This window comes from Ursus arctos, chromosome Y (genome assembly GCF_023065955.2).
Source record: "Ursus arctos isolate Adak ecotype North America chromosome Y, UrsArc2.0, whole genome shotgun sequence".
NCBI classification, from domain to species: Eukaryota; Metazoa; Chordata; class Mammalia; order Carnivora; family Ursidae; genus Ursus; species Ursus arctos.
Window position 1 is genome coordinate 25,992,461 of NC_079874.1, and position 25,160 is coordinate 26,017,620.

Consider the following 25,160-nt stretch of genomic DNA (forward strand, 5'->3'; position numbering starts at 1 on the left):
CTCCCTAACAGGGCAAGAGGAGTTTCTGGGGAAGACCATGGTAGCCAAACACCGTGGCAGGTGTCTGCAGAAGCAACAGCATTGGAGAGCAAGGCTCGCTTGCTTCTGATACACCGGACTCCCTGGGCTCAGTGGAGGCAGGCTGGCCTCAGTGCACGGCTAAGTGATGGGCTGTCACTTGCATGCCTCCACACCAAATAACGGGAACATGCCGGCGAGGCAGCATTCACGCTGGGCCCTCAGGCTTGCGTAAGAGAAAGCCTTGTATCCAATCTCGATGCTTAGATGCACGCATTATCCTGCCCTCCGTACCAAAAGCAAGGGCTGCACCTCACGTCGCTGCCCAGAAGTTTCCAGGGCTGCGTCTCTCAGAAAACCCGCACCCTCTCGCTGTGTCCGGCCTGGGACAGAGCTCCTTTTTTCTAGGCAGGTGTGGACACCTAGAGATCATGCTTCATGCACAACCTGCAAGTTCACCACGCTCATATAGTTTTGATTTTACAAAACAAGTTGGATTACTATTTAATTTTACTTTAGAAATCCTCAAAGGCAAAGAAGAAAGGAAAAGAAAGGTATAATGTCTTTACCTGAGGTAGTGATTTGTTCTTGTCTCGCAAGATTCTGAATATTTTTCCTTTCATCCTCCTCTGCGACCCCCCCTTCTCTGTTTCTCTCTCTGGTAAGTGTGATGGGGGAAGTACAGAAGGGGGTGTAAATAGGGGTATACTTGTATATAGTGTTATAGTCTGTATTTCTGAATAAATATTCTATTTTTGAACTTTACCCGTGCATTGGAAACATAATTCTTAACAGCTGCATAATAAGTTCATATCGCACAGGCGCCATGACCGACTTACCCCTTTTACACTGGGCACCTGGATCCCTTTCACTTTCCAACATTGCGCTGGAGATCCTTCTGTGGTGTGACTGCGATCCCACGGGCTGTTTAGCCACAGCCCCCGACGTGCATTTGTAGAAGGGACACTCTAAGCTTCATGACTACATGCAAGAAGATACCCAGAAAACCGTAAGATATTGACATTAGCCTTGTCATCATGACCAAGACTGAATAATGAATCAGACGGACTGGTGCCCAAATCAGATATATTACGTAGTTTAGGTCCAAATATGTGTTTCGACAGGTTTGCACGATCATGTCACAGTAATATCTACTTTAAAAAAAACCAGCTTCAAGAACTCTGATCTTCTCAACCCAGTATAGATGCAGCAATCAGGATGACAATTGTCTATGATGAAGGGAAACATTCAGTGCATGAGAAAATGGCAGGGTTTGTTTAGAAGTTGGGAAAAGGAGATATTCAGATTTAGTGAGCTGGCAGGTCTGATGGCTGCAAGCTATTTCTGAGTCATCTATGAAAAGCGGAGGAACATCCATCCCTTCCAACTCATTAAGCAAGCTAAGCCTTCAACGATCAACTTTCCCCATCCCAAATGGTTCAAGAGATTGTATTCACTGGGGCGCCTGGGTGGCACAGCGGTTAAGCATCTGCCTTCGGCTCAGGGCGTGATCCCGGCGTTATGGGATCGAGCCCCACATCAGGCTCCTCTGCTATGAGCCTGCTTCTTCCTTTCCCACTCCACCTACTGTGTTCCCCTCTCTCGCTGGCTGTCTCTATCTTGGTCAAATAAATAAATAAATAAAATCTTTAAAAAAAAAAAAAGAGATTGTATTCACACCTAACGTTTTAATGTTTCTTTCGTTTTTCTTCATGGATATAATAGGTCATTGGCCCATGTGATAACATATTGTGTAGATGTCTCCCCTTTGCTGAACCACCTGGAAAATACGGACCATGGCGGGATGCCCAAAGATGGCTTGAACTGTTAGCCTGCCTTATCTTAGAATTGTCCTCAATGTAACTGAGAAAAGGGTTTCCACACACCTCCAGAAACTCGAGACTCTTGGGAAAACGAGGCATACATAGCGTCAACGCAAGATAACTCTGCTCATTCATCTGATGTCCATATCTGCTGACAACCAGACGGTCAGGACCCAACTCCTGGATGAAGACAAAGCACACAATAAAAACGTAAAGATGAATCAGGACGCTATCTATCAGAAAACTCTGAACAATTCGGTGTCCCTATGTACCCGTATTCAGTAGCTTGCGAAGCTCGGATTGAGAACGTAGGTCGACACTTGTTGAGAGATAAGCCAAAGAGAGATTCACTGGTCTAGTATTATCCTTCACTCATAAAACACACACATTTATTGGTAGAAACCCATTTCTCCCTTCTCTCACACCCCTGCCGCATCCACGAAACGAAAATTTGAGTAATGTCTTATCATGTGGGCTTTTATGACTGGCAGTAGAGGAGATGAATAAATAATTCATTTACAAAATGGCAAAAACTCGACTCGAACAAGAATCTATGTTGTATTCTCTAGAGAAGGCAGGCATGTAGCATCCTACGGTCTCTCAATTAACACATTCTCGAAGGTCCAGCAAGTGTGTATCTGTAACACCCCAAACAACTCTGTTGACTCAGAAAGACTTCTCACAGGTTTATGTCAAGCACCAACGACCTCAAGGGAAGCACTTTGCCTTTTTTTTTTTTTTCTTTTTTCCAGTCTCCAGACATTTCCACACAGGAATATTTCCTTTGCAACCACAGACCTTGATCGAGCCACTGTTTTCAGAGTTTTCTCTCTCTGGTATTTGGTGAAGCAGTTTGCCACAAAGAAAGAATGACAGAGTAGATTTTGAGTGTCTCCTTCTATTTTTTTTTAAAGATTTTATTTATTTATTTGACAGAGATAGAGACAGCCAGCGAGAGAGGGAACACAAGCAGGGGGAGTGGGAGAGGAAGAAGCAGGCTCATAGCGGAGGAGCCTGATGTGGGGCTCGATCCCACAACGCCGGGATCACGCCCTGAGCCGAAGGCAGCTGCTTAATCGCTGTGCCACCCAGGCGCCCCCTCCTCCTATTTTTATCTCCCCTACTGAGAGTCTCCGTAGGAAGAGTTAGTGGGTGATTCCTTCCTGACAACTACATACGATTGCAGGATGCCTTTCTTGCCCTCCTCCCAGCCTGCCCTTCTCCACTCTGAGATTCTCTGACAGCGCCTGAGGATTCATGATGTTGGCCCAAAAACTTCCCTTGTCTGAATGCAGCCCACAAACAGGGTATTCTCCTCCACATCACCATTTGAAAAAAAAAAAAAAAAGTTTCTGGATTCATCAGCAGCACAATACGTCCATGTCTCTTTGTGATACACCGAAAAAAGTCAAATTGGAAATGATTCATACCCCACGCTCCATTTGGGTGTGGCCCCTGGAGCCTACAGAGCATTACCTTTGAGAACAATGTCAGGGAGATGTCCTTATGCAAAGCACATTTTACTCCCTATAAGAGACCAAACTCTATACACGTCAGGAAACTGCCTTCTGGGAAGAGCCAATTAAAAACAAACAAAAAAAAAAAGGCAAAATTTCTACAAATCTATGCCCCCACACGAGGCAATAGGTCATCATTTTACAGGAGGAGAATGCACGAAGTAGCATACTATAAAATGTGGAGCTGGGAATCACAAATTGGAAATAAACCTGGGGACGTGAGCCCCTTCAGGAAGTGAGAGGAGAAAGTGCTCTGGAATGACACTGAGCAAAAAAGGGGGTGCAATTTAAACTTTACAAGCCATTCGTTGGAAGTGGAGTAGGAAGGATCGTCTTTATGGTTGGGAGAGAAAGAGCAGCGAGTGGCAAGGTCGGGATACAGAGCAGGTCGTGTGTACCTGACAGGTCACAGTAAAAGGATCGTGCTCGACAAAGAATCAAAAGAAGAGAAAAACCACTCTATTTTGCCACGTCAATAAAATTTTTGGGTAAGAAGTTTCAATTTCAGTCACCCTTTAAATCATGTTTAAATATTTAAACAAAGAAGCAAGTTTAGCCAAGTGTGCTCTGAAACATTCCCGAGGTATGTTTCCCCTATATATGTATTTTAAAGATTTTATTTATTTATTCGACAGAGATAGAGACAGCCAGCGAGAGAGGGAACACAAGCAGGGGGAGTGGGAGAGGAAGAAGCAGGCTCCCAGCGGAGGAGCCTGATGTGGGGCCCGATCCCAGAACGCCGGGATCATGCCCTGAGCCGAAGGCAGATGCTTAACCGCTGTGCCACCCAGGCACCTCACATTTCCTCTTTACACAGCCCCCTGCCTTGTGCTGCTCGATAGTGATGCGTGAGGCATATGGCATCCTGGGCGTGACCTTCCGAAGGGCGGTGGTGATTGACCTTGGAATTAGCCACCTGGATACCCGCAGCAGTTTACAGCTGAGGCTTTAGCACGTGTTCAGTTACGGCTACCTTACTTATAGTGCTATTGGAAGAGCATTTCCGTAAACAATCTAGTAACATCCTACATCCTGTCCAAGAGCAAGAAACCCGTATTGTCTGTGTCCCATGAATGCATGAGGAGTGAGACAGGTTGTTGTCAGGTGCACGAGAACAGACCTGTCTGAGGGACTGTGAGCGGCCCCTTGTGCCATCCTGCTTCTCCCAGAACGACCCTGCACACCCACTCCAGTCCACCTTTCACTCAGCAGACGGGTGATCCTATCAATCAACTCCTTTCAGGGGACTACTACCGACCCTCCAGGGGTTCTCCGTCCCAATGTGAACAGGACCCACCTTCTCCGATGGCCCTCAGCTACATGACCCCGCTTCTCTCTGCCTCTCTCTCCTCCAACGTTGCCTCCTTATGTTCATTGTGCTGTCGACACACTGGACCTCCCCACAACCTCCACGCGGTATCTCAGCACCCCGGACAGTTCTCGGTCCTCCTCCCAATACACACGCCCACACTTTTCATGGCTGGTCCCTACTCAGTTCACCAGCTCAGGGGTCACATCCACCAGCTGAAGTGGCCACACCTGCCCCCAGGTTACCGTCCAGCCCATTGCTCTTGCATTTGGGGCAAGAGCAGCTGCTCTAATCCAAAGTACTTCCTTACATTGTGTAACGTGATGTGTTCACTGTGTACACCGTGCCTCATTTCAACCCTCACTGTCATTAGTCTTCCTGTTTGTGTACCCCCTGTCACCATCCATTCAAACGTCAGCTCCAGAAGCTGGATGGGTCTTCCCCACTCTTCTCTTTCTGGCACTTACAGTGGCTGTGCATCCAGTTGGTGTCTATTGAATGAGGGCATGAATCGCCCCTGGAGGCCTTCGAGAAGCAGGTCTGTGAGGAGTGAGCAAGGCTGCATCGGTGCAGTGGACATCCTCAAGTTGCTCTGCTGTTAGGTCACCGTGGCCTCTGTGAGGTCAGAGGGCATTGTGACGCAGCTGCTGTGGCCAGTGGACCACGCCCCAGATCCTTCCCACTGGCCCCCACTAATTTGCCAGCAGTCCCTACCCTATGCTAATGCCAGCATTTACTGACACACTCGGAAGTTGCGAGTGCCATTTCTTGTATACTGTCTGCCCAATTCCATTAAGACATGATGGCCACCGTGTACGTGATATGCCAGCAGGAAGAGTGGCTCTCAGGGCATGATGTCCAGCAAACGGGAGTGCCCAAGAATGCACTGCTGAAAGCTGCTCCGAAGGACCAGGACTGATGTTGCTCAGAGGACCTCCTGCTTCCTCTGCGGTGTTGGCAGCAGGCTGGTGTCCTTGGCGGGCAGGAGATAGCACTCCTGGTATGTGGTGGACAGTGTCTATGACAGACCATGACAGAGTGTGTGTGTCAGAGCCAAAAAAACCCTCTTTATTACTGACTGGAAAGACCTCACTAATAAACAACTGGCTTCCCCAAAGAAAATGCGTATTTTCATTTCCACCGTACTAATACAATATCTACCATAGTAATAATGGTGGAAGTCCGGCAAACACTCTTGTGGGAAGGTCATAGGTGTTAATTCACCTGGTTCTCATAGCACTCCGTCCCTTAGGTATATTCACTACTAGTGTTTTGTAGGTGGGACTGTTGAAGAACAAAATAGTGCATTTCCAATGCTGCATATGAACTTCTGAGATCTGGAAGCAAGTACCCTCCAGGACTGAGTTTACCATGGACATTTGGGGGGATGGCCACCATCTTCCCACAGTTAGTGAAGACCAGAAAGGGCACTGGACTTGGTTGGCACAAAGACAGCTCTGCCTTTCTTGGGACACGTCCCTCAGCCTCTCAGTTTTCTTACTGGGAAATGAGCCTGGGACCAGCCTCAGAGAACAGTGGGGTTTTTTTAATGAATAAAGGTACTTGAAGACACTTTAAACCCTAAGAACTATATGAACATGAGATAGTTAAGGTGCTCAGTCCGTAGATGGTTGTTGGAGCATTTCCACCAGGGGCACTTGTAGAAGTCGGTGGATGAAGACCACGGGAGAGCATCTCAGTCTGTGGATGAAGACCACAAAAGAGCATCTCAGCTTTAGGTCACTGTGACGGCTGTCATGAAGAAGGCACCTAATGTGCATTTTGAGATGATAAAATGACACAGCATTTTAGGGCCGGCGGCTCCTGAATTCTGAGGGTCATTTCTATACACACAAGCCGTGCCACCACACCTAACGGACACTGTACATCACTGCAGTCCCTTCGGGTCATGCGAACGTGCTCTGTAAACTCACCCTGCACGTGTTACTGAACACTGGGAAATATCCTTGTTGGCCGCTCGAGGAAAACGCCTCTTAGAATCCTTTCCAGCATCTCCATTCCATCCTATGCCTCCTCGACTTCCTGGCGTCTTTTCACCCACTGTGACGGATCACCGCACCTTTGTTTAGCATTCTAAATGTTCCATGCTGAAACACATCCTTTACACGTCCTCTTGGATCCTTGTACATTCGCCTTTGGTTTCACGGGATGGTTCTTCCTGCCCTCACCTCTAACTGGGGCCATCCTTGTGCATGCCGGCCTGGGAAGCTCACTTTCCCATGTGTACGAGTGCCTTCTTTTGAAGTATGATTAATTTTTACGACTTTTACCACCACCGGGGATGATCTTAGCAGAATGATACAGGTCAAAGTCTACAGCATCGCCCTCAGCTTTTCCGACCGCCCTGCTTAGAGCTGCCCACACATCTGCTTCCCTGATGCCTTCATAAACTTCCGGTGCGTCAGGGATCCCCTCCTGTACAACATGTAGAATTTTCTTATTCCGTGCCCAAATAGAGCGTTCAGGTAGCAAGAGCAAAATAAAACAAAATAAAGCAAGGGATTATAATATTTAGAATTTCACCAAGCACATCCTTGCCTAAATTTAAAGACGTGAATAACTTTCTTTTTTTTTTTTTATTTTTAAGAGGTTATTTATTTATTTTAGAGTAAGAGACCATGCACGGGGCCGGGGGAGGGAGGGAGGGGGGAGGACAGGGAAAGAATCTCAAGCAGACTGCACGCTGAGCGCAGAGCCTGATGCGGGGCTCGATCTCATGACCCCAAGATCATGACCTGAGCCAAAACCAAGAGTTGGATGCTTCACCGATTGAGCCACCCGGAGGTCCCTGGAAGTGCATAAGTTTCAAGTAAGAAGAGAAAGCGTGAGACTGGGTAAATTTGAAACAAGAGAGCTGCTCAACAGGAAACTGGGAAGGTTTTGTTGGGTTTCTACTCACTGGGTGATAGATACCAAATCATCTAGACCTTGTCTTGTTCTATATACGGAGTAAAAGGTTCTTGTCCAGCAGTACGTTCAAGGGATTACAGAGCGTAAGACCGGATACCACAGGCTTTGTCGAACCCAGTATTTCACAGAGGGGACCACCCTGTTTGATATGTATTCTTGAAAGACTTCCAAACGTTTCTCATTTTCCTCTGACTCCACTCCATGAACCATCCACGCATGCATCCCATACAACACATTCACTCACTATCCTCCATTTATCCAACAAATATTAAGCATGGACCTCCTTACCGCCATCCTGCACTGTGTTTCAGAAACATCCTTGACCTCCCAGCATGAACTATTTAGAGGAGAGAATGACATTACGTTTGGAAGTAAAAGAAACCTGGAGGATACTGGGACAACCGGAATTACACTTTACAGCCTCCAGTCCCGTCTACCTTCCCTCTGCACACACAACAAAGTTTTCAGTACGAAACGATTGTGCTTTTTTATCCATTATCGCCTTCCTTAGCTGAGAAGTATCATAGGGTAGAAACGGGCATAACCTGCACGTTGTGTACCAGCTTCTGGAAGGGTCTAGACTGCTGTCCCAGCTTGGTAAGTACACACAGGGGCTGAAGACGCCACAGGATCCTTCCATGTACAAGTCTGCATTTAACAGTTGACATGGTTTTCCCACAGTCATCCTGGACTTTGTGCTAAAAATAGCAGGCTGAGGGTGTTTAATGGTTTGGTTACAAACCAGCCCCCTCGCCCCTTGGCCCAGGTACCCACTGCCTCCCGCTTTCCAAATCCACCCCCATCAGAAATCACCCTCTTCGTCTTCACGGATCCCTTCCCTACAACCCACTTCAGAATTCCTAGTCTCCTTCCAATTTAAATTCTGTAACATCCAGAGTAGCTTCTTCATTTCAAATGCAATGAATCAGTAATAAAAGCACATTGCATTAATTCGCTCACTGTATTCCTCTGGAGGGAAAGGCAGGTAATAAAAATCATGTTAGGATGGGTATATTATGTGTCCTTCTCTGCTCTAGGGTACCACGCTTTTATTTGATTTATGGGCCAAGGACTATACAAACAGATAAATAGTTAATAGAAATTAATTCTCTTGTTTGTAAAATATTATTTTATTAAATTTTACTGGGTTTAAAAAACTCTACACTAAACCACAGGAGTGTAAGACATTCTCCAGTGGATGTCTGCTGTATAGAAAGGGAATTCATGTATAAAATAATGGAAAACTAAATTCTGTGACTGTAGTGCTCTGAGTATTGTTTTCGTTAATTACGTATAGAGAGTATAAATGAATGTAATCTTTAGAGTCCATACAAGTATTGGCCATAGTTTCCTGCTGGAGCATGAATTTTATAAAATCATATAGGATTTAAAACATTCTATATATACATATATATTTGTATATATGTGTGTATCCATGTGTATATAAGTACATACACACATACATGTGGATGCATTTGAGTCATGAAAATCCTACATGCAGAATGCTGTTACACACATTTAAATATGGTTTTATGACAAATTGGTAAATATTCAATATAGGTATATTAAATATGGTGATATTCACAATAGGCATTAAAATGAATTAATGAAAATTGTCCAGATACCTTGCTTCAGGGCACAGGACAAATGTTTTAACAATAAGCAACCAGAATATAAGCCATTGGAGAGATTATAGCATAAATATATATATATATATATTTATTTCACCAAGCACATTCTTGCCTAAATTTAAAGACGTGAATAACTTTCTTTTTTTTTATTGTTAAGAGGTTATTTATTTATTTTAGAGTAAGAAAGCATGCACGGGGCCGCGGGAGGGAGGGAGGGGGGAGGACAGGGAAAGAATCTCAAGCAGACTCCATGCTGAGCGCAGAGCCTGATGTGGGGCTCGATCTCATGACCCCGAGATCATGACCTGAGTCATGATACATATATATAATTACAGCAATGCTTCGACATGCCTATTGGACAGTATATGATGAAGCATCGTAGATTATCTTTGGCTGGGCATTTGTAAACTGAGTCTGGACCAGAGAAACAGTAGGACAGAGTGTGCTACAATGTATTCCCTAGACTGCTAAAACGGACAGCTTTATTCACAGGTCCTAATCTGAGTTATTGATGTTTACATAGGGAAGGAAGGAAGGAAGGAAGGAAGGAAGGAAGGAAGGAAGGGGAGGGAGGGAGCAACAAATACATTAAACATTTAATATACATGTTTTAACAGAACACTATGCTTGAAAGATGATTAGGCAAACACCTGCCTAGTTTGATGGTCATCAGGAGTAAAAAATATATAGAGAGAGAAATTCTTGAGACAAGTCATGTACCTCATTTTCATTCTAAGTCTGCTGCTGCTGCTAAGCCACCGTATAAGTTATGAAGTGACGTTTTCGATAGATCTCGGCCATGCTTTCATTTTAGAACACATGCTAACAGTAGGAGAGAGGATGGTGGATTATTTAAGAAAAGCCGAATTAAAATCTGTCATGGTTGATGTCTACGGGGAGTACATAAAATACTCTTCATTTAAAAAAAAAAAAGGATTTTAGGGGCACCTGGGTGGCACAGCGGTTAAGCGTCTGCCTTCGGCTCAGGGCGTGATCCCGGCATTATGGGATCGAGCCCCGCATCGGGCTCCTCTGCTGGGAGCCTGCTTCTTCCTCTCCCACTCCCCCTGCTTGTGTTCCCTCTCTCGCTGGCTGTCTCTATCACTGTCGAATAAATAAATAAAATCTTTAAAAAAATAAATAAATAAATAAATAAATAAATAAATAAATAAATAAAAGGCTCCCCTGATTAGGTCAGGCCCACCCAAAATCATCTCCCCTTTGATCAAACCCAACCGATGAGGTAGACTTCAGTTTATCTATGAATCCACTTCCCTCCCATTCCCTCTACCATGCTGAGAAGAAAGCCACAGGGAAATCCAGAGCCTATGGGAAATATGCAATGGAGGCAAAGCCCCCACAGCAAAGAAATAATTCTTTGCTTCTTCCTCTCCCACTCCCCCTGCTTATGTTCCCTCTCTCGCTGGCTGTCTCTATCTCTGTCGAATAAATAAATAAAATCTTTAAAAAATATAAAAAATAAAAATAAAATAAAAAATAAAAGGATTTTAGAATAAAATAATGAAATAATACGTTTGGAGACCACCTGGAATTGTGGCAAAAGGAAACTGGAGGTGTGGATTTCTGTTCTCCACTCAGCAAGTGATGTCTCCCTAGGGGACGTAGAAAGCAATGCTGTCCCTAAACTGTGCGCGCGAGGATGTCATCAATTTATTTTAACTGAGATATTTGGGAAGGTCTTGGCATATAGTAGGATCTCAATCCCCTTTGGGCCTTTTCCTTCATGGAAACGATTTATCAACATACGACGTATGTCTCTGACTCCCAAACTCTCGTCCACTGGGTTAGGACTCCAGCGGAGGTGGGTGGCTATATGGTTTGCATTTAGCAGCCCGTTGAGTCTCTGCTCCAGTGTGACTCTGGGCTGTTCATCCAACAAGCAGAACTTGGCTAGAACTTCTGACTGCACGCTCTACCATTCCCATGTCAGAGTTCTTCCAGAGAGACAAGAACATGGGAGCGTGGAAAGGCCTACAAAGTTCTCAAATGAAGTGACAAGGTCCAACGTGACTCATGATCCCAAGGATACGTCCGTTGTGCCTATAAGCAAACCACCTTAGGCCAGAAACATGGCATCGGCAACCAGTCAGTAATGCTCAAACGTTAAGGTGCCAGATTATCACGGCGTATCATTGTTAATGATCAGAGTGGAACTGGGTCACTGGAACCTGCCTTTTAAAGAAGGTTCCCTGGTGATTCTGACACCTATGGCCTGAGGACACCATATTGAAAACCACCAAGTCTGCTAGCGGGTGATGTACAGAATCTCCGAACACCCAGAGACACCAGGGGTTCATAGCTCATGTTTACACTGCGTGGCTTTAACTCACTCTCTGTTCTGTAGTAAACTAAACCCGTGTTACAACAGCAGCTAATATTGGTTAAAGAGAAATGACTGATGCCTGCGTATTGAGAGAAATTGTACGGAAATGCACCATCTGGGGGCGCCTGGGTGGCACAGCGGTTAAGCGTCTGCCTTCGGCTCAGGGCGTGATCCCGGCGTTCTGGGATCAAGCCCCACATCAGGCTCCTCCGCTATGAGCCTGCTTCTTCCTCTCCCACTCCCCCTGCTTGTGTTCTCTCTCTCGCTGGCTGTCTCTATCTCTGTCGAATAAATAAATAAATAAAATCTTTAAAAAAGAAATGCACCATCTAGTAGAGAATATTTCCATTTTTATTTCTCCAGCCATAAATAGCATTATTCTGACTTTGCTTCTCTAAGCGTCTCATATAAACCTGCCCACACTCACTCTTACCCTGTACCATGTAACTCTAGTTTCTTCGTGGCATTTTATCCCATTTAAAGCAATAACCTAGTGAAATATACTTTTGCTTGATAATCCACTGCCTCTCCAACAGAATGTACGTCCTCCAGTGTTCCTAGGTTCTGGAGCAGTCTGTTAGACCGCAGAAGGGTTCGCTGAATACTGAAAAACAAAACTGCAGAGGGAAGGAGAGAAGGAAGGAGGGAAGGTGGCCAGGGAGGGTATTATTTGTAAAGGAATTGGTTTCTCTTATCTAGATTTTCTCTAGTGACTGATAGCATAAAGCACTGGAACTTCTGCAAAGCCAGGCTCCGCTCCCGTCAGAACCTTCATTCGGACATTTTAGTTTTACTGAAAGAGAAACATCTGTTACTTTAGTTACAATATCTTTTTTTTTTTTAAAGATTTTATTTATTTATTCGAGAGGATAGAGACAGCCAGCGAGAGAGGGAGGGAACACAAGCAGGGGCAGTGGGAGAGGAAGAAGCAGGCTTATAGCGGAGGAGCCCGATGTGGGGCTCGATCCCACGACGACGGGATCACGCCCTGAGCCGAAGGCAGACGCTTAACCGCTGTGCCACCCAGGCGCCCCTACAATATCTTTTCTTAACTCCGAGGGCAGTTTTTATTACACGTACCTGTGACTCTCCTGAGTTCATATAGTTGTTGCTGTGGGTAAGGGCTGACGTTCTCGGTGATGTACAGAGAAAATATATCCCTTAAAAATACTGTAAGCAATGATCCTAACTGACTCATAAGTTTTCTGAGCTGAACTTCCTATGCCCTGTGATGACACAGTTCCCAGAAAAATACATCTGTATATGTGATCAAACAACAAATTTCTTTTTTTCCTAAAGATTTTATTTATTTATTTGAATGAGAGAGCATAAGCAGGGAGAGAGGCAAAGGGAGAGGGAGAAGCAGACTCCCCGTTGAGAAGGGAGAACGATGTGGGGCTCAATCCCATGACCCCAGGATCATGACCTGAGTCAAAGACAGACACCCAACCAACTAAGCCATCCAGGCGCCCGCTATCAATCCATTAGCTTATTCTTTCAAGGTTCAAACGTTGCCGTCTCTGTACACCCATATGTGACTCTCTTCTCCTTGGCTGGAATGATCTTTTCCTAGCTTACACTCAACATCAAAGCCTGGGACTAGTGCTGGATTTCTCATGCCTGACATTCAGGTCACTCTCAATCCCCATCACTTGACCTCAACGGCTTCTCACCCCCACAACCTCCGCGTACCCCGTGGACCTAGTGATAGAAAGTCGATTCTCATTATGCAGCTGTTATGGTCTATAACGGAGCTGTCAACACTGAATTAGCAAATACTCAACCATGCCTGGGGGTCGGAACATCAAGTTAGGTTTCTGGGAGCCTTTCGGTCACATTTTTACCAGCTAATCAATACATAACCTTGTATTAAGTGTGTTTCTGTTTACAAACACCATATTTTAACAGATTATTTTGGTCATTTGCGTGGGACCCAAGGCCAAAAATTCATGCTTCCAAGAAGCACCGGTCATTCATGATTTTCTCCATAAGACACATGACCGCTTTCTTGCTCTTACACACACCAGGCAGCATGCTACCACTCTGCCCGCGGGTCATTTTCAACAGTGACATCACTAACACAGGGCGCAGAAATGTGGGAAACTCGGCACCGAGCGGTCCCCGAAGATCACACTTGTTTGCAGCCCGAGAGCTGCAGCAAGAACGCAGAGTGTCACCTGGGTCAACCCCAATCGGACACATGCTGGAATTATTTACTGCTCTGTGCATGTCTGTCAATGATCCCAAAAGTCCTGTGAGTATGGATTGGAGAGTTGCAAAGAGATTGCAGCAAGTGGACGAATTTGCAAATACACAGTCCACAAATGAGGACGGGTGGCCGCCTCCGAACTGGTCTCCCTGCTTCTATTCTGGCCCAGCTACCACAGGACAGTTGATGTGATTAGTCAACAACATAGATTAATAGTTATTAGACTCTTCTGCTTAACACCACACAGCAGCTTCCCACTGCAGTCAAAATAATACAGTTCTAGCACCTTCCAGCAGCCTGAGACCCACCTGTGGCTTGCCCTTTCCTCCAGGGACCCACTCGTAGCTTGACCCTTTCTCCAAAAAATATTCCTTTCACTGCTTGGCCCTTGCTCCTTGCATTCTCACTCTGTCCCTCCACCATCTGCTTTGTCCCCTCACTGATCCCTTGGGTGTCGGCAAAGCCAGCCACCTTTCAGCACAGGGCCACAGCGTAAATACCATTTTATCAGAGAATTCCCAGATACTGCATGTAAGGTCCCGGTTCATCTCCGCTCCTCCACCCGGCCCCGTGCTGCACGTGTCTTCACCAGGAGTGGCCTTACTCTGTGCTGGCATGCGGGAATCTACACCTGCACGAATACAGGATCCCTGATCATGCAACCCAGGTCCTCACTGGGGATGTGGACGGGGCAATGTTCTGCAGCTCTCAACACACACGTCGATCATGAATCGGTTGCAGAGCATGCCTGTGTCCTATTGTATGGCACTGATTTATGTCTCTGTCCCCATTTTCTCTCTCCTAATGTAAGCTCCTGGCCAGCAGAAATGAGATGACTTCTGGTTTCATGCAAGAATGCTGACACGAAATCTCTCCCTCCTGCGCCAGGCAGGTGACAGGGAGATGGGTAGGAACACTGCCAACAGTGCAATAGCTGTTGCACGTTATTAGCTAAAAATACCTTTATGAAGTGGCCCCAGGTCTGGTGCATGTGTATTTCACTTTTGTTTTGCTCCCTCACAAGCCTCGGACTTACGGCTGAAACCTACAGCAACCGTTTCTTTTTTATTTTTCACCAATCTGCAACTGGAGCTGGTCTCAGGGGGTACGACTTGTCTCTGTTCCACGTGGGCACAGCTGGCTTGCTGGAAGGATAGCTGGAGGCTGTCATCAGAAATGGGACTCTCTCGTGTCTGGGGAAGACTGGCTGGGACCTCAGCTGGGCTGTTGGCAGGCACTCGCGTGTCACCTGTCCATGGGGCTACCTGGCTTCCCCAAAGCATGGTGGCTGGGTCCGAAGGGGAGAATGCCACAAATCCTAGTTAGAAGCTGTTCTACCACTGGGTACCTGGGCGTGGGAGACACAGGATATCACTCCCACCCTAGTGACATCACAGACTCAGGAGAGGGAGCATTAGCCCTACCTTTTCAGGGAGGCTGTACCTCGCTAAGTAACAAGACAGTTCCTTCCAGCAGGAGAAAGTGGTGTGACACTGAGGCTTCTTCTTCTGTTTCTCCATCCTGTTTGTGGCTTGTGCACGTGTGTGCTGCTCATACAGGCAACAGAGGCTAAGACGAAAAAATAACAGGATGGGGGTGCCTGGGTGGCTCAGCCGGTGAAGCGTCTGCCTTTGGCTCAGGTCCTGATCTCGGGGTCCCGGGATCGAGTCCCCAGTCAGGCTCCCTGTTCGGTAGGGAGCTAACTTCTCCCTCTGCCTGCCGCTCCCCCAGCTTGTGGTCTCTCTCTCTCTGACAAATATGTAAAATCTTTAGACTCCTGACTACTTTGATATTCAAATCTGTACTCACCAGGCAGAATCTTACCAGTTTCAGGAACTCCCTGGTGCCCTTTTGCTGCTGACTCCCCAAGAGGAGAAGAGTGGAAAAGAGGACGCTTCCTCTTGCTCCCCTCTTAATAAAAACCAACATCTATTTATTTTTAGCAAACAATTTTGTGTGGGGCTCATAACGCTCACCCTTTGACCTTAATCTCCTTCTCCTTCCGTATTGCACAAAGCTTCAGGCAGCCTTTCCACGAACATCACGGAGCTACCCTGTGTCAGGATCTGTATCAGGATTTGGAGATCCTGACATATATGTCCTAGGCTCTACCCGCAGGTGGTTCCTGGTGCAGTAGCGGAGGAAGACAACTCACTCAAATCTTACGGTCTACCTCAAAAGGAAGGGACAAGTTTGTAAAACTTACGGTGAGGTTAAGTACTCCGAAAGGTTCCTTCACAGAGGCTGAGCAAGGGCTACGAAATGTCAAAGGCTTCCTCAAAATTAAAACAACCCAGCCAGCGCTGAAATTTCCAGGAAGTTTCCAGAACATTCCCTCCTGAAGTGGGATCATTACCATTATATGTGGATACAGAAATAGGCACGTATAGCACGCATCTACGAGCGAGTATAGAGCCATCAAATTCAACCAACACACGCTGACGTACATCCATAAATACATAAAATGAATAACCTGAAAAGAATGGCTAGAACGGATCAATATCCATTTCCATAGTATTTTCTTCTTGGGCACGAACGTACGACATTGGCAGGCAAGCATTTCAGTATTCTGCTAAATGTGTGGCTGCATTTTCGTGGTTCTGCTTTGACAAACCATCACCAAACTTCCGAATGAGCACCCATCTCACTCACTAATTGAATATTTTAACTTCTTCTTCCTCTGCAGAGCTGGTGTATCATTATATTTTCCATTTTTGTGCCTTGCTTTTCATGCATTGAAAGTGCTACAGCAGCTGTTTATTTGGAAAGGTTCCATTATGGCCATAATAATCTCCAACTAATTGCACATCAAATATTTATTTCTTGCACATTAAATTAATGAAGCAGTTTCAACAAGAGAAAAATTGGATCAGGTTGGCAAACGGTGCCTATAAATTCACGAAAGATTCCCAGTTTTTTTTTTGGCAGGACTTCCTTAATACAGATGAACAATTTCTAAATGGAAAATTTTTCCATTATCTACTTGTGACTTTTAAAATAGGCCAGCTTTCTTTATTAAAGTGCTTTTCTCAATTTTTCTTGATATATTATTGCTTTCAGAGATGGAAAAAAAAACAACAACAACACAAGTTTCCTTCTATTGATTCTCAAATAAATTATTCGGTATCCTCTTAGCCTTGAATTTAACATGCTTCTCCCCCCCTCCATTCTACTTTTGGTACTGTAAATGTTTTCAGTGGGCGGACTTATATTTGTTACTTACTTTTTCAGCCTTATTGAGGTCTAGCTGACATACAGAAAACGGTACTTTTTTAACGTGTACACTGTGATGAGATTGGACATACACACACATCCACGTATCCAAACAACACAGTCAGGACATGGACAGCTCCGACACTTGCTCAAGTGTCCTTGTGTTCCCTGTATTGGTTTTTTTGTTTGTTTTGTGGTAAGAACACCTTACGTGATATTTACCGTCTTAACAGAATTTGAAGTTTGCCCTTATCACATATTGTTAACTCTAGGCATTATGTCGCACAGCTGGTACCAGAACTCAATCATCTCTTATAGCTGAAATTTTTTACTCACTGAAGCAAAACTCTCCATTTCCCCCTCCACCCAGCTCCTGGAAACCACCATTGTATTCTCTGCTCCTATGACTGATTATTTAAGTAGAATCATGCAATAGTCTGCACGCACTGTAGACTCAGCAATACCCTGTCCTGGCTTATTTCTCTTGCAAAGACATTTCCCCAACGAACACATGCAAATGGCCAAACGGGTATGTGAAAAGATGTTCAACGGCAATGATTATCGTGGAAACGCAGATGAAAACCACAGTGAGAAATCACCTCACGCCCGATAGGTTGGCAATTATTTAAAAAACAAAACAAAACACCACAAAAGAAACAGAAGATGACAACTATTGGTGAGGATGAGGAGACGCTGGAAACTCTGTAGACCGGTGGTGTAATGCTGGGAATGCAAAATGATGGGGTGCTTTGGAAAATGGCATGGGGGAGTCTCAAAAAATTAAAAATAGAACCACCAGAGTATCCAGCAATCCCGTTTCTGGCTAAATATCGAAAAGAATTGAAAGCACGACCTTAAAGAGATATCTGCACACCCATATTTATTGCAGAACTATTCACAGTAGCCAAGATATGGAAACAACCCAAGTGTCCGTCAAGAGATAAATGGATATAGAAAATATATATATGTACAAGAGGATATCATTCAGCCTTTAAAGGAAAGAAACAGATGGACCTGGAGGAGATTGTGCTATGTCAACTGGCGAACTTAAATCTTTGGTGACTAAAATTAGCAGTTGGCTAACAATTTATTCCGAAAACCACTTTTTACTTTCAAGTGACATCTTTCTTTTGATACAAACTCTGAAGGATTTGTGATACTATTTCCTTTTCGACCCATTGCTGGTGTATAGAGAATGACAAATTATGCCGGGGAAGAGTTTCGGGAAAAGAACTGCTCCAAACAGTTGGGTCTGTGGATGCTAAGGATAATGCCTACTGATTTCTTTCATCAGAATAAATCATCTTACAACTTGACAACAGCACAATTGTGCAGAGTTGTTACCAAAGTTATTGTGTACGGTGCTCAGTAGAGAACACAGCTATAACGAAAATGTTCTGGCTGAAGGCTTTCCTGAACTAGTTACTGACTGTTAAGTTGCATGAGTCATTAGTTGTCCCTTTTTGCATAACTTTTTGGGTAGGGTTCTTGGCTTCCCTTACATGTGAATGAAACATGGTTTGCATTTGATTGCAGTAAGTAAGGTCCTTTCAAAGCCAGGTGAAAAGTTCTCACCAGGCTATTTCCTTCGGTCACCAACCAGACCACATATGTCTGTATATGCGTGGCCCATGTGATGATTATGGAGCCTGACAAGTCCCACAATCTGCCATCTGCAAGCTGGAGATGCAGGACTGTTGATGGTTAGTTCCAGCCCAAGTCTGAAGAGCAGAGAACTGGGAAGCTGGTAGAGTTAAGTGCCAAACCAAGGACGAGAGAAGACTGACAGTCAACCCACACGGTCAGGCAGAAAGAGTGAATTCTCTTTTCCTCCAGCTATTTGTTCTGCTCCTGCCCTCAACAGAGGCCCCAGCCACCCTGGGATGGGCCATCTGCTTTATTGACCCAACCAATGCCACTGCTAATCTCATCTAGAAACACCTTCGCAGACACACCCAGAAATAATACATAACCAAATATCTGGGCACCCTGTGGCCCAATCAAGTTGCATGTAAAATGAACCATCACTCGTCTTCAAGACTTACATCACATGCTCTCTGGTGGAAACCCATGCCTTCCCCCTCCACTTTCATTAGCGTCTTTGCCTTCTTATGGATGCCAAAAGCCAGCTTCCTGCTCCCTCCTCACCCCCTGGTCATGCCAACCCAAAACACCTCCATACATTGCCAAGTATCTGCTGGGGGCACAGTCACCCTCTAGTCGAGCACCACTGACCGAGCTCAACCCCATTCCATGAGAACGTCCCTTTAGAGTCTTCCACCATTTCCTACCAGTGAGTTCCCTGAACTGAATTAAGTGCTCTTCAAGCAATCTTGCATTATCAATATGAACAACACACCCACAAGTGAGGATTATTCCATGAACGAAAGACAGATATAAAATTCCTCCAGTTCCTCTCGCACAATGTCCTGGTCTTTTTGGGGGGAAATCAGATCTTATCGTCTAGGTGAGTGGTGTCCAAATTTGTATGCACGTTAGAGTCATCCCGTGATTTTTACACACACCAAAGGCCATGGGACACACCAGAACATACAATCAAGATCTCCTGAGAGCAGCACACAGGCATCACTAAATTTTGACGTTCCCACGGTATTTCCAATGTGTAGACACATTTGGAAACCGCCGGCCCAGATTTTTGCTCAATTAGAGCATGAATGTAATTAATTCGTCATCACATTTTTCTGTTGTCATCCTGAATCTACTCCTTAGAAAATTTCCACGTCATCGCAGGTATATAACGTCACGCGTATTTTTGTCTATGCGTTTGGGCTACAAATATCTAACTCCTATGCTTATCACCAGCCTGAAAGGAGATGTCATACGGACCCCGAGGTACAGTGAACGGCATCTAGAAGGGGATCAACAAGGGCCATTACTACCTAAGTATTTTTCCCATTTAATCTTTTTCGAACATTTCATGGAGCTCACATCAATTATAAGCACAGTATCCATAATTGTCTAGTAAGCTGAACAAATAATTCAATTAGTGGCTCATCATCAGGAACAATTTTATATTCTTTTTTTTTTTTAAGATTTTATTTATTTATTTAACAGAGATAGAAACAGCCAGCGAGAGAGGGAACACAAGCAGGGGGAGTGGGAGAGGAAGAAGCAGGCTCCCAGCAGAAGAGCCTGATGTGGGGCTCGATCCCAGAACGCCGGGATCACGTCCTGAGCCGAAGGCAGACGCTTAACCGCTATGCCACCCAGGCGCCCCTATATTCATTATCTTAATTGATATCTTGGTACACTGGCATATATTTTCAATTTTTTTTTCTTTTTCAGGAAAGCTACCTGTATGGCATATACCATGAACTATAGCATGCCTGAGAATATTTCTTTTCTTTTCTTTTCTTTTTAAGATTTTATTTATTTATTAGAGAGAGAGAACAAGAGCAGGGGGAGAAGGCAGAGGCAGAGGGAGAAGCAGACTCCCCGCTGAGCAGGGAGCCCGATGAGGGGATCGATCCCAGGACCCTGGGATCATGACCTGAGCTGAAGGCAGACACTTCATCAACTGAGCCACACAGGCGCCCCTGAGAATATCTTTCTCTTGCCTTCCCAGGTGAGGGGAATCTTAGGTTGAATTTGTGGCTCACAGATACTAAGCCCTTGACATTCTGTAGACGTCACTTGACCTTTTTGCACCTGGTATTCCCGAGCAGCTTGGGACAAGGCCAGTGTGGCTAACGTCCTGTGTCACCTGCTTTGTGCTCCGGGATAGTTAAGGACATTATTTCACTTTTATTGAAATCATGATGGCACGGCATGTCTTGGTTCGGTTCCATTTTGATTAACTTTGCTTAAAACCCTAGTGAACCCATTCAAACCAGAATCATGTTGTTTCCTCACTACGGCGAGGGTTTCTTTAGTCACAAAGCTATTATTTCTGCCCCATGTGCTTTCAAATCACCTTCAAATCCACTAATTATAAGTTGATTCTTTACTTTGTCATTTGTAATTGTAATCTCTTTCTATTTAAATCTATCTTCCCCATTTTTCCGCTGTCTGGGAAAGTGTCCCACATTTGAACATGCCAGAAAATTGATTTTTGTGTGTGTGTCTGTTCCATTCTTTAATAATGTCAATGAAAATTTAAATTTGGTCATTGAGTTTTGAGTTTCTGGGGTTTTGTGTTTGTTTGGTCAGGTCTATGCTCATCTTGTCCTGTTCTCTTCTGACACTCCATGAATGCTTTTGTATCCTTGCAATCTGAAAGAATAAAGCCAGTCCCAATATTCTAATTATAAACTAATCCCAATTACTTAGGAAGCTGGTTATGTTATCAGGAAGATCTAGAACCATTTCTAAATGAAAATTCTGTTTGAAATGCTTACCCTTTTCAAAGTTAAGGGGCAGGTAAACCTAGAAATTTCTGTATCTTACATGAATTTCTCTGAAAAGCAGTTCCTTGCTGTGAACCATTTACACTTCTATAGATAACCCATACAGAATTAGAAAAACATTTTGAAGGACTATATTTGTCTCAGCCTTTGAATAGGTTTGATTCTTAGACCAGATGAGCCCATGCTGAGAGACAGAAGGCAGAGGGTTGAGTTCCGAGCAGGAACTTACCCAGGCAAAGAGCACGGAAAGCCCCATACCTCTCAGGACCTGTATCTTCCTTCTGAAAGTTAAGGATTCCATCAATAATTGGCATTGGATCAATATACCCAATGTAACCTTTCTTCCAAGCAGCTTACAAGGCTCAAGGTAGGGAATGATTAAGCATAAGGCTTGCCTGAGGGGAAGGATGGTGACGCATGGAGGCTCATGGGGGAAGAATAAGATTTTGCCCATCACTCCAAGAGACAGCAATGTGATTACTTCCACAGAGTTTAAGGACCACGCAAGTCCTGCAGAGGTAGGGATGAACCACGGGGTACAGCGGCTAAAAAGGCAGGAAGTCACAGGAATAATATTATTTCAGGAAAACAGATAGCAACTCCCATTCTGTGATTGCTCTAGACTTGAGACCCATTATTTTGCTTAACTGTCCTAATGCTTTCTCGAGGCGATGGGGAGGGAGGAGGCATTCAGAGCCCTGGTTGGGAAAGACAGATGTGACTATGACCATCCAAGCAACATGCTTGACAAGTTACTTCACCAGGAGGTCTCTCCATTCTTCTGTCCTCAGATGGGGTGACAAGAATGCCTATGGAGGGACGCTTGGGTCGGTGAAGCGTCTACCTTCAGCTCAGGTCATGATCCCAGGGTCCTGGGATCGAGTCCCGCATTGGGCTCCTCACTCAGTGGAGAGTCTGCTTCTCCCTCTGCCTGCTGCTCCCCCTACTTGTGCTCTCTCTCTAGCAAATAAATAAAATCTTAAAAAGGAGGAGGAGGAGGAGGAGGAGGAGGAGGAGGAGGAGGAGGAGGGGGAGGAGGAGAAGAATGCCTACAGAGCTTGGTTGTCATCCGGACGGAAAGAAGTAATGAAGGTTGGGCAGCTGACAGAGAGCTCAGCAGTCAGAAAGGACTCCGAGTATTGAACCATTTCGATGGCACAGATTCAGAAATTTCAGCGGGGGGTGGGGGGGTAAAGTGACACACACAACTTTATACACCAAGCACAGAGGAGAACCATAATGTGTTCTGGGCTCTTGAGTTAGGGGACAGGAGCAAAGAAAGAAATTTGCTTGGGGAGAAAATAAATAGCTGGATTTTGACAAAACCATCTGAAGCCTGGACCGTATTCCTTCTAGAAAATACAGTGTGTCCTCCATGGCCCCAGCCTTTCACTCTAGGCTCAAAAACTCCAAGAAGGGCTTGAGCTGTGCTTTCATCACTGACGACAAGAGTGAATTATGCATCAGCTAAACTGGATCCCCATTCCACAGCCCTCAACAGACCTGATCGGGTGGCTTTAACTTGGAAACCATAAGGTTTCACGAGAGCAATGAGCCAGACGACCTGCTGCCCACCTACAACAGGAAAGAGAGTCTCTTCTTGCTTTCTTTCAGAGAATGAGCAGGCTGCTGCTTGTCACCCCCACGGTGGCATGGGAGCCGCAAATCCTAGAAATGAGGCCATCATGATCCCACCTTGTCACTAGATGTAAGAGCAAGATGACCTCATCAGGACAGGCTAGAAAGCCGGCAGTGAAATGGGGCACTTCCTTTTCAAGCTCCCCTGTCATAGGGCATATGAAGTGCTCAGACCCACATTTTATTCCTCTTGCATTTTTCTTGAGACTTTGAATCAACACGAGCAGCTGAGGCAAACACAGACACTGTGAACACACTCAGACACAGAAGATACAGCTCAGCTGACCAGGGAACCACCATCATCTGTGGTACGTATAGACTTTCAAGAGTCATGTGTTCCGGGTGTGTTTGTTTTCCCCCCCTCCAGAGGTAGAAATTCCCTTCCTGGAGGATTTTCCTTTTAAGGAAAGCTTTTGGGAAGAAGGGGTGAGAAGCCACTAATGGCATACCTATGGGCAGTTCACAAATTTGAGGATTTGGTGCTTGCTGGAGTGGGACAGTTTTGCAATGTCACAATAAAATGTATTTCCAGTTGGTTTAAAACAGCTACGTTTCCAAACTCCTTTGTACAATCAAAATACAGAGCCAAGGGCCACTGTCGTATGCTCTGACAGCAGTTCTGATTCCAGAGTATCTGGGGGCTGGGGGCTTGGACTTCCATTGTGGCTGTCGGGGCAGGCTGGATCAAGATGGCCATGTCCCCACGTGAGACCCATACAGAAAAAGGCACTTCTGATCCGATCAGACCTCTCAAGGGCCTGACATTCTGCTTAGCTCTTTATATAGGTCCACTGGTGAATCTTCACAGTTCACCCTGAAAGGCGGGCACGGACATATCATTTCGACAGAGAAAGACACTGAGCCCCAAAGGCTGAGTCGATTCCCAAGGTTACAAGTGGGACAAGTAAAAGCAGGTCTGTCTAATATGGAAATGGGACAGTCTTGTATTTAGACACAGAGCTGGCCACAGCTGGTGGGAAAGGACAAGCCCGTGAGAGCCTCCGGAGCATGGAGTCCAGCTCTGGTTTTTGCTCTGCTTGGTGTGTCCTGGAGGTGTGCTTTCTATATGGTGACATATGCTACTGGGCTAGGGCAGTAGGAGTCAAATTCTTAGCTCCTCTCAAGACCAGGAGCTGCTGGAATAGGCACTTCTTCCGACTCCTGGAAATGAGCATCGCTATGGACTGTCAAGCAAGATGGAGACATCGTAGGCAGTGTCCTTCTTTACGTGCATATGAATAACCAGCAGACTCGTTAATGTTTTTGCTCCTTTATAATGAATTCCAGTGACTGTATTTGGTTCTCCAAAGGAAGTGACAGAGAGCAGTAAGATTTATTTGAAGGACTACGAAGGTAAGTGGATTAGGACTGTACATGTCACTCGTCAAAGGTATACCACTCTTGATGAAGCCGAAATTCACTGGCATTTCTTCACTTCCGAGTTCAAATGAGTCTGGACTGACAGGCGATTCTGAGGGATGGCGAGGGAACGGACATCCCAACCGCTGGGCTGACGGTTTTCAATATGAACTCCCACACCTGTGCATCTGGTTACACGCGTGGCTTCTGCACATTGCGTGCCTTCACTGGCTCTGAATCATTCAAGCGTTCTCCCCCAGAAGTCATTTTGACTGAGTGATATGTTGTGCAGGCGAGATAGTTGCTATCGCTCCGTCCAAGTGATAAAAAGAGCCAAAGGAAATTTGCATCTATGAAAGGCAGAGGTCACGCACAATAATATTACCTTGCTCCTTTTCCCTCAAGTATCATGATCACATGTTGGTGTATTATTCCGCCAGAGTGATGCCTGGAAGAAACCCTCAACATGCAAGGTAGGCACGGGTTTCTCGAAGAAATGCCCGTGTGCGTACACAAGGTGTGTGTGTGTGTCTTTTAAAGATACTCAGCCCTGCATCCTCTCATGATTGCACTCATTCAATCACTGTATTCCTGTGTTTGTAGAGGATGTCCTGGTGAATAATGAAGGAACCTGCTTCTGAGCCTCCCGATTGCAGAACTGAGCTGATTTCATCCTTTTTGAGTCTTTCTCAATAGCCTTTCTGTGGTCAAGGAATACTTTTATTAACTGAACGTGTGATGCATTTTCTTTGAAAAAATTAAAAAATATATTTAAAAATATCTTCTCTCAGTCATAGAATA

The 25,160-nt window shown here is 45.2% G+C and overlaps 1 long non-coding RNA gene across 1 annotated transcript in view; it reads right to left on the minus strand.

Moving 5' to 3' along the window:
• Nucleotides 1-25,160, minus strand: part of LOC113240760 (uncharacterized) — an 84,777-nt gene that overhangs the window by 20,222 nt on the left and 39,395 nt on the right. Inside the window, exons 2-3 of the long non-coding RNA XR_006411908.3 lie at nt 1,905-2,021; nt 858-999 (exon numbers count right to left, since the gene is read on the minus strand). This is a non-coding gene — a long non-coding RNA (uncharacterized LOC113240760). The remainder of the gene's footprint in view (nt 1-857; nt 1,000-1,904; nt 2,022-25,160) is intronic.